The 10,647-nt window shown below is 33.5% G+C and overlaps 1 long non-coding RNA gene and 1 pseudogene across 2 annotated transcripts; both read right to left on the minus strand.

Moving 5' to 3' along the window:
* Nucleotides 1-3,674: 3,674 nt before the first annotated feature.
* On the minus strand, nucleotides 3,675-8,448 carry LOC108207132 (small ribosomal subunit protein uS2-like; annotated as a pseudogene).
* A 546-nt stretch (nucleotides 8,449-8,994) lies between these two features.
* On the minus strand, nucleotides 8,995-10,092 carry LOC135150095 (uncharacterized). Of its 2 annotated transcripts, XR_010288403.1 has the most exons (4): nucleotides 9,798-10,092; nucleotides 9,615-9,689; nucleotides 9,354-9,419; nucleotides 8,995-9,033 (listed from the first exon to the last, which is right to left on the minus strand). It is a non-coding gene; the product is annotated as an uncharacterized LOC135150095 (long non-coding RNA). The 2 variants fall into 2 exon arrangements; XR_010288402.1 differs by lacking the exon at nucleotides 9,354-9,419.
* Between the last annotated feature and the right edge of the window lie 555 nt (nucleotides 10,093-10,647).

A 10,647-nucleotide genomic window follows, 5' to 3' on the forward strand; every position in this document is an offset into this window, starting at 1 on the left:
TCGTTGTATTGTATTGGGTCAGTTAGGAATTGGGCCAAGCTCAAATTTTTTAGGCCGGGCCTTGGTTTGTAGTTTTTACGATAAAATAGTTTGTACAGGAACAACACCCTATATATATATATAGAGTCATGCTCCAGTGAGAACCACTGTTATTGTGAGATATGAGATCCAATCCTAACCATTCAATTTATACATTACATCAATCTCTCACCACACATTAATTTTTAATATTTAATTATTTTATCACCATCATCCTTCTAATTCCACCACCTGCCACCTCCCACCACCGCCGACCATCATTTCCGGCCACCACCACCTCCGGCGACCACCAGAAAATCACCACCGGCAAACATAAAATCACCACCGTCAAACCGAAAATCACCACCGGAAAATTAAAAATCACCGCTGCAAAACTGAAAATCACTGTCTGAAAACGAAAATCACCACATCACCACCATCTACAGACCACCTCCACCATCCACAAACACCCTAAATCTGAAAATTCACTAACTACAAAACAAAATCAGTGCTAGAAAACAAAAATCACCACTGTAAAATATAAAATCACCACCAGTAAAGGAAAAAATCAACTCCAGAAAAATAAAATCACCAACGCCAAAACAGAAATTACTAAGCGGAGCAAAACAGATCCAACAATAGCGTCTCCGGTGACACCACCACAACACCCACTTCAACGCATATCCACCTTCAAACACCACCCCTCCACCACCGATTAACCCTTTCTTCCCCTCTCTCCTCCTTTACCTCCGATCCCGTCTTCTCCTTCTTCCTTTTCGCTGAAAACTCCACATCCTTCTTCACCGGCTCCTCCATCACCATCGCCAAAAAGCTCCACACCAACTTCATGACGGAAATCGATGGTTTGGCCTGGTGATGTTCCAAAAGAATCGCGGCAAAAGAATCAAATAAGCAGTTGATTGTGTCAATAGGATGGCGGCTGCGATGACTTAGTGGAGGCGACGTCGTAACAGTCGTGGGGAGGGGAGGAGAAGTAGTGGTGGTTGGTGGGGGAGGTGGATGCAAGAGAGATGAAAAATGAAATGGGCAGAGATGAAGTCACGGGAGAGAAAGGAGATTATGAAGAAATAAGGGGTTGGGATTAAAAGTTGTATTATAAAATAGAGGGTTGAGATTAGATCTCATATCTCACATTAGTTGGGGTTCTCATTTGAGCACTTGCCTATATATATATATATATATATATATATATATATATATATATATATATATATACATACATACACATCGACTCCAAAGATGATGTCGAAAATGACATTTGAAAACTGAAACTTGAAATCAGGAATTGTAGTTGCATATATGGTTGCATATGCAACCACCGTATTTTTGGAAAATATTTTCAAAAAGATAGTATTTTTGAAAATAATTTAGAGAAGGTAGTACTTTTGAAAATCAGATTGGAGAAGGTAATATTTTTGAAAATAAGATTGAAAAAATAGTATACAAGATAATTCCCCTTTAAATTTTTTGTAAGATGGCTCTTTCGGTCCTTGTTTGTTGTTACATTAATAAAAAAGAATTGTCTCTAAATAGTTCTCTCATTCTTGTTCTCATGCATATTTATACATATTTTTTTCATATTTATCCCTTGATTATTAGTTTCAATGTTTGACTTTACCACCGATATATACTTAGTATTTAATAAATAAGAGCATTGAAACAACTTGCAACATGTATTCTTTTTTAATATATGTGTTTTTTACAAATGTGACAACTAAAAAGTGACGGATGGAGTATAATTTTATAAATTATTTTAAATAAAATTTTAATTTTTAAAATTTTATTTAGAAATAAACTTCTTCAAAAAAATATTATAAAATTATATATTATAAATGACTTAAAACACGTGTGAGGTATGGAAAAGAGCGATATAATAATAAGTGAGACGAAAAGGAACAAGGAGTAGTTACGAGCCCAGCTTCACTTGCACAAGTTTTGTCAAATTTTTAATACTAGCCTATAACCCGTGCGAAGCACGGGCGACCATATAATTTTAATTTGATTATTTATAAGTTTAATATTATTTTATTTGTGTTTTTTTATTAATTAAATAAAATGGTATTAAATTATATTAGTCGATTCCATATGTGTATGTTTATTTATAAGCTTAATATAATTTTTTTAGTGTTTTTTTATTAACTAAATAACAAGTTATTAAATTATATTCGTCGATTGGTTATATTTACTTTTGAAAGTTTGTGTTGTGGAATATTTTTCTATATTATAAAATATTATTATTAACAATCAATTTGTTTTTGCATATGTGAATGTATTCTTAATATTAATATATGATTATGTGGTTTTTGATTAATATTACTATTACCTCATATTATTCATATTATATGTCTATAAAAAATATTAATGATTCAAAATTAATATATGTAGAATAAAATAAATTTTATATTATAAACATCTCGATTCAATACCAATATAAATATATAAAATTACAAAATTGGATTATAATTCTTGAGTGAAAAAATGAAAACAAATTTTTACATATAATTAACGATTTAAAGCATGACGAATCTTGATTTTAGCTGTATTTTTTTAAAAGTAATCATATTTTTCATTAATATTGTCATTAATTTCCAAACACTACATGGAGAGTTTCAAGGACAAAGATTGGATCCATGCAGGTGGTGGGTTGAACTTCTGCAATTGTTTTCGTTAATTTTATTATTATTAAATAAGCAACTCGACTGTAATTTTTGAATGGTGACAGTGAACACTTTGAGACTGCGATTGTTCAAATTCTTGTTATTTAGGAGAAGTCTTGTTCGAGACATTTTGTCATCTTCTGTATCTTGTTTACCAATGTGTGGATTATATTTGCATCATGTGTGCAAACTTTGTTGGTCCTTGTTTTCGTAGAATGATGTTCCGCAAGTCACTCGACCATCTGACAGCAGTATTCAGGTCTACTTCATTTGATTTAGAAGAGTGCCATACCAGAGCTACCTCAAGTGTTGAAACATATTTGAGAGTGCCTTGATCTTGAAATTATCTTTCAAGCGGAGTCTTTGATTTCGAACTGTGACGGAATAAACTGATGTAAATTACATTCTCTATAAGTAAAGAGTTACAGCAGGATACATTACACAAAACCAAAAACCAAGATTATATTTTAATAATAGTGAGCTACATGCCTTCAACAAAAAAAGTGCAAGTGTCCCCATAACCATGGCAAAAACAAATCAATGCTTTGGGAGGAGTTGCCCCTGGAAGCCAGCTTTTAGAGAAAATCTCCAAGCCCCTGGAGTTAAACTCATATGACTGTTCATGAAAGAATCTCACATCATTAATTTGATATAAATAAGTTTGTTTAACATACATCAAGGCAATAGCAAATATTTGCCGACATGAATAACAATAAGCTTATAGATAATATTTTAACGCTTTTAATTTTATTTTAAAACATGAGAAAATAATTAGTGTGGTAGAGAATATCTTTGCAGTTGAGATGGTTTCTTACCAAGAATTATGTATATGCATAAGATAATAGGTATTTGCTTTCTCGCAGTATACTAAGGGTAGCAATATAAGTATATAACTATTAAAAAACAGATAAAGAGAGATGCAATAATGCATCCTCTTCTTCCCAGTACTCAGTTTCTATTAATAATTAAAAATCCGAATAATAGACATGCCAAACATGAATAGCATGATGTCTAAATGTACTTGGGAAAGAGGCTAATGAGATGCTATGACTTGTATGGATCTCCATCTCAGCAGACATGAGTCAGAAAATTTAAGTTTAATATGGAGCATCTATATGTTCAAAAGAAAGAACAGGCGCATTCTGTTTGCCTGTAGACCGGTCTTCTAATGAGACCTATATAACCTATTGCTCGGACTTTTGAAACTAAGGTTTAGGCACCAGTAAGAACAAGAATGAAGAAACCATAGATGTTATAATCAAGTCCTTTATACCTCTTTCATCTTTACACCATCATAAGGAATCTGTAACAAAAATGAAAGAAGACCATGTTATGCCCATAGTTGGTGCATTTTTAAACTTGGAAAAAGAAACAACAAAAGAGAGTGTCAGTAAATACCCAAAATTGAACATATTATTATGAACTTCAATTTTAACTAATTAAGTGTTGCAGAAGAAGAACACGCTCAAAGATCAGAGATAATCACAGCAGAATAATCAAGCTAATACCATCATAAGGAATCTGCAACAAAAATGAAAGAAGACCATGTTATGCCCATAGTTGGTGCATTTTTAAATTTGGAAAAAGAAACAACAAAAGAGAGTCTCAGTAAACACCCAAAATTGAGCATATTATTATGAACTTCAGTTTTAACTAATTAAGTGATGCAGAAAAAGAACACGCTCAAAGATCAGAGAGAATCACAACAGAAAAATAAAGCTAATATATGTGATGAATACGATTTAGCGATAATCAGAGTGACAACTATATCTCTGTGCAAATATGACATAAGATTCTACACTGCCATGTTATAACCTAGGAGAAAATTGAATATAGTGGAATAAGGTAGAACTTTGACCATACGCAAATTGCTTCTATGTGAGATCAGCTGAGCTGTGTGAATAAAAAGTGACACAGGATACAAGTCTAATAATTCAGAACAGGCATGCTTGTCAAGTAGCTCATATACATTTAAAGCTGCTACAGGGTTGTCAGAACAATTGTTATAACTGCCTCGGCGGTTAGGCGGCATTAGGCGGATTATACATTTAACTGTACATATTAATTAATTTTCACGTACATACATTTATATGCTATACTAAGCAGAAAAGTTGTAGTTATAACCTTGAAATATTGTAAAAAAAAAAACAGAACATGTATAAACTACAAATATTTGGGGCCAAGGGAAAAGAGATCGGTCTAATAGCTATAAAAAAAAGGAAGATCAAAGTCTTCTGCGCATGCTTCTAAAGCTCATGACCACAAGAAGAAGTGTTAGTTCATTTTCGTTTATATATGATTTCTTTACATATTGTATATTTGTGCAAACTACTTTATATATAATGTCACGTACTTGGTATAATTTGCCTCAGTATCTGCTCTATCCATTCTTTTTTTTTTTCCCAGTATAATGTGGTACCTTGACCTTGTCTACATGAAATGTACTATTGATTACTATCTGTCAACATTGAAGGGTAACTGGGCTTATGTGAATATATGACTCAATTACATGTAAACTGGTTAAGCTCCAGATTACTTGCAGATTATATATTGTTTAATAGTGTTTTAGTGAAATAAGATAGTTGTCACAAATAGAAGAAATGTGTTAATAAAGTATAGAGTATAGACTCCATCATAACCTAAAGTTAGGAAATATCATAATTAATGTAAAATATCAGTTAAGACTTTGGTCGAGTTTCTTTAGTCTTGTATTGCTAGTAGGTATATCAAGGACAGTTTCTATAAAAATGTATACTTTAGCTATCAGCTTCAGAGTTCGATTGAGTACCTTGGTAACTTTGTTCATGCGTAATAGTAGTTTTTTTTTTTTTGCTTCTGCAGAACTCTTGTGCACTTGTATTATGAGCTCAACTTCTACAGTTTGAAGTATACATTTAAGACAAAGGTAATTAACTCCTAAATTGGCTAAGTGTTTATTGTTAGGATTTTAAAAACTTGGTTATAAGCCTCTTCATATAATAGTATCATGGCCGGGTTTCGGAATAAGTTAATCTTTCAAACAACTTTCGGATCAATCACTTTACGTGCATTATTCATTCTTAATCTTTCAATGTTCTTGAGGCAGCTGAAACTACCAGGAACCAAGAAAGAACACAACAGGGCTGTGCATAAATTAAGAGTCTTACCAATATAATAAGTGGAATTTCATTAGCATAATATAATAGCGTACACATATTTACTTGTGGTAAAACACTAAACAAAAATACTGACACAAATTTATAACATAAGGACTGTAACACCAGATTTTGCCAATTCAAACATCGATGAAATTAGAAAGATGCAAATCAGTATGATACCTTCTCTTGTGACGCCAAAGATTCGAATAATAGCAGCAGGACCAGAAGAATTAGGCAAACAACTCTTTGTGACTCTCTCCGATCACGTAATCAATTTCCAGCTGCTTGAAAAATAACAACACGGTTCATAAATTAACAGCAACTGAACAAATCATTCACTCGCAGATGTTCGCAAAGTGTGAGATATATCCAATATTAATTATAAAAATATATATGTATATGAAATGCCTTGAAAATCAAAATGATATAACACCAAAGTAGTTTGACAAATCAATCACCAGCTTATAATAAAAAGTAGCACAGGAGCTCGCCGAGATGAAGAGAGAGACAGCGGGCTATGGTCATTGCTGTCAATAATTCTCTATTAAGCTACAATATCTCTGAAGTTGGTCAGAGACAACAGAACATCTGAACAGCGGGCTGGCAGTGCAAATATAAACCAACCCACAAGACAAATGAGAAATCTGACATTCCAAGATATATATACCAGTGTTGTAAACATCAGAACTCTAACCAACTCGGATGAGTACTCGGTGTCAAAATTTTGGATATATAAAAATTTTAATTTTATATTTTGATTATTAAACATGTATATATTATTATCTAATATCCAATTAAATTATGTAAAACATGATGTTAGAGTTTATTCTATTTAATAAATCTTATCTAAGAATTCTGGATTTATCATTCAAAATATTATCGACTTTGACCAATTGTAACCGATTTTGATATGATATTGGTCAAAACCAGGTTGCAACCCGAGTAGTATGAAATCAACTCAAGGACCAATCCGAGTAATCAGCCAATTTCTCACACGAGTTAACTGGTTTTTAAAGCACTCGCATACAAACGCTTAAAGAAACAAAGATGTTTTTGTAATTTTGGTAGTTGTTGCATACAATTACATTGCTATTTATCCTGGAAAATAAAACTATTGAGAGCTAATATTAGTGAAATTTTAAATTCTCACCAGCATCAGCAGTCCAACCAGTAGCTCCAGGAACATCAGGAATAGCAGCTTGAACCCCTTCATTCTTCCACTGAGCATCGGGAAATTGGCTACTCCAATGATCAGTTCCGCCAAGAGCAGGAGCGGAGTAATCTGCATAATCAGCTAATGCCGCTTCCTCTTCTTCTTCCTTTGCCTCTTCAGGCTCTCTGTAGAAAAACAAGTCAACCTGCAAGATAGATGGTTCAGGCTAATATCTAAGGATCTTTTGCAAACTACATAAAATCTATGCTATCAATAAGTTCAAAATAAAAAATATTCTCTGTCCTTACCATAACCTCCCATTTGGGTCCTTGATTGATGACACCACGCATCTGTAAGACCATCCTTGCTAATATCTAGAAGAGGCAACCAATGTTGTGTTTCCCTTTGTTATTTGCAGGGATACCAATGTCTACATATCGCATAGGCGAATCCGTGTCACAGAAGGCAATTGTAAGAATGTTTCCAAGCGCAGCTTCTTTAATGGGCTGCAGGCAGTTTACCATCATTAGGAAAGAAAATAGGCAAATAAATCTAAAAGAGCAATCAAGTAAATACAATAAAAATTTGTACAATATATATACAGATAAAATAAAATCCTCAAGCGAAATAAAAAGCAAGCTCGACAATTAAATGCTAACTAACCTGGTGATCAGTTCTTGGATCGGTCAAAATGAGGAGACGGGGCTCACTAAACGACGTCTGCAACTAATTAGTAAAAGTACCAGGAGTGTGACGGCCAGCAATAGCATTGGCACCCGTGTACTGAGCAAACTTCAACACCGCTCTCTGACCATAAGGCCTGGCAGACTCGACAATAATGTCCTGGGGCTTCTCGATGGCAACAATGACTCTGGCTGCCATCTGAAGCTTATCCCATGTCTTGCCCAAATTGATAATATAAATACCTACTCATTAAAATACACCTAATCAAGCCAATGCAATAAACTATCTAATCACTCTATATCCTTATTATTCATACTTCACGGGAATAATAAACAACATATACCCGTAAACAGAAACCACAAGTTAAAATTGGACCGAAAAACATTATTCATTTATTAAAATTATTTAGTCACCGATATTAAAATTTCTATGTGAGCAATATATACCAAATATGTTTGATGCATATATCGGCTATAAGAAAGTGAAAATAAAAATGTGATGTAAAAAGTACCATCGTCGTTCCATTTGAAAGTCACAATTTTTGGTACCGAGATGGACCTCAGCCGTCAACATCTTCTGAATTTCAGCCTCTTTGGAAGTGAGTTCTTTAGCTACGCCGCCGCTCGCCATTTTCAGATTTTGATCAACTCACTTCAAGCGGCAAGCTCAACTTGTGCGTATGTGTTGTATATAGATAGATGACCCAAAATTGGTTTTGTCTGCAAAGCCTTTTTCGCTGTATAGCCTCTACAACTTGGTCTTCTAGCTAAAGGTGGGATAGTTACAGAAGGAAGTGCTGAGCAAGCTTATTACGGCGCCAAGTCGAGCCTCGGCGCCGGGATACCTTGGAATCGACTAGTCGACAAGTCGCCCGACTAGTTGTAAAAAGTCGACAAGTCATTCTTATACATATTTTTACTAGATTTAATATATAAAATATAGTTGAATACACATCAGTTTATAGTTTGAATCAAAAGTAAAAGATAAGATGTATACGACGTAGCAGATTGTTAGTTCACATATAAATTGAAGCCAGAAAGTAGTGATAGGAAAGAAATAATAATGTGAAGTTGAAATGATACAAAGATTAGGGATGTACTTATATGTTGAAAATGATACAAATGTTAACATAGCCTGAAGCCAAAAAGTAGTGACAAGAAGGAAATAATAATGTGAAGTTGAAATGATACAAAGATTAGGGAGACACTGATATGTTGAAAATAAGTCGCCAGACTAAATAAGTCGTTGCTTGACTTTTTCTATAAAACGACTTGTCGACTAGTCGTCGACTAGTCGACGACTAGTCGTCGACTTGATAACAATGGTGCTGAGAGCTCTGCTATTAGTCTTGCAACAGTTGATCCTGCTTATGGATGTCAATGTCATGTTAACAATTTCAATAACATAACATTCATCATAGAAGCTCACATCTAGGAGTACAATCAAATAAATACCCCCCTCCTAAGCTACATTATAATCATCCGAAGCCAAAACACTTAAAAGTTAGTTCTTTTTATTCAAGGTACTCATAATCGATAACCAAAACGGAGAAAATCAACTCCAAATTAGATTACAATAATCAAGAAAATCAAGAATAAACACCTAAAATAGCTTATGTAATCAAGCAACAAAAAGAACAAGAATGAATGCAAAATGCATAGAAAAGGGGGATTAAAAAAGTACCCAGCTTCCAAAAGCAAAGGAGTGCCAGACAATTTGGCCTTAAGAGCAACTTGTTCATTTTTAGGTCTTCGAGTTTGTGCAGAAACACCAGAAAAAGATACACAAAATAACAGTATAATAACAATAAGTGTTACAAACCTAGATCTAAAATGGGTCTCCATTTACTAAAACTGGGTCGAATTTGATTGATTAATGGCGAACAAAGCTTGGCCATTTATCAAAAACTCGTTAAAAGTTGGAGAGGATAGAGAGAAAACACACCTCCTGGATGATTTTGACAGCAACCCTGTCTTCGATACTTCCACCAGGATTTAAAAACTCAACTTTCCCAAGAATCTGATGAAATGTAATTAACATTACATACAAATAAGACATAAACACAGGCAAATGAAACAAACCCATTTTGAAAAGGAGGAGAGAGTGGGGGGAGGGAGAGAGAGAAACCTGACATCCAGTGGCTTGAGAAAGGCTGTTGATTCTAATGAGAGGAGTGTTTCCAATAGCTTCAATTAATCCATTTTTAAGTTTATTTTTAGAAGAAGAAGAAGCAGAGGAGTAATTGGAATTGTATAATTTACAGAGAAAGTAAGCAAGCAGGGCAACGGAAGAAGCAGCGGCAGCTGTTGCTCTCGCACGGTGCTGTAATTACCCGGTTGTTACGTGTAGCAGTTAGTTCTGTACAGACCAAACTCTGTTGACGGTTAGGAGTAGAATTCTAACAGAGGACGATTTTAAAATATTAGTATAGGCGTGCAGCTGACGAAAAAAAATGACGATACCAAAAAACGTGAACAAAAACTGGGATTACAAATTATACCCATGTTGGCTTATTATAGTATAGTATAGATTTTTATAAGATAATGATTCTGAGCGTGTTCGAATAAATTTAAATTGATGGTTTATGATTTATAATTGTTTAGTTTAAAAAACACATAAACGTACATTGTGTAATGTAATTTAAAATTAAAAATCACATTTGGAACCCGAGTTAATTTCTATGGAGTACATAAAAACATTGGAGTATTGGAGTACAAATTATAGTTTTTTAGTTTAATCATAAATAATATCTCTGATTATCCAAATTTATATATAATTTATCATTTATACGTAGTATTAAACATAATTATCAATTAATCATTAATATCTTTCAACTTTAACAAGCATTAAGATTGTTGTTCTGCTTATAAGTTATATTGCAGAACATAATATCCTACAATTTATAAAAGTAATTGTTCTATCTATTGATTACAATGTTTATGTTGTAGAACATAATCTGCAGGTTATCGGATGTTTA

The sequence above is a fragment of the Daucus carota genome, chromosome 2 (assembly GCF_001625215.2).
Source record: "Daucus carota subsp. sativus chromosome 2, DH1 v3.0, whole genome shotgun sequence".
Lineage (NCBI taxonomy): Eukaryota > Viridiplantae > Streptophyta > Magnoliopsida > Apiales > Apiaceae > Daucus > Daucus carota.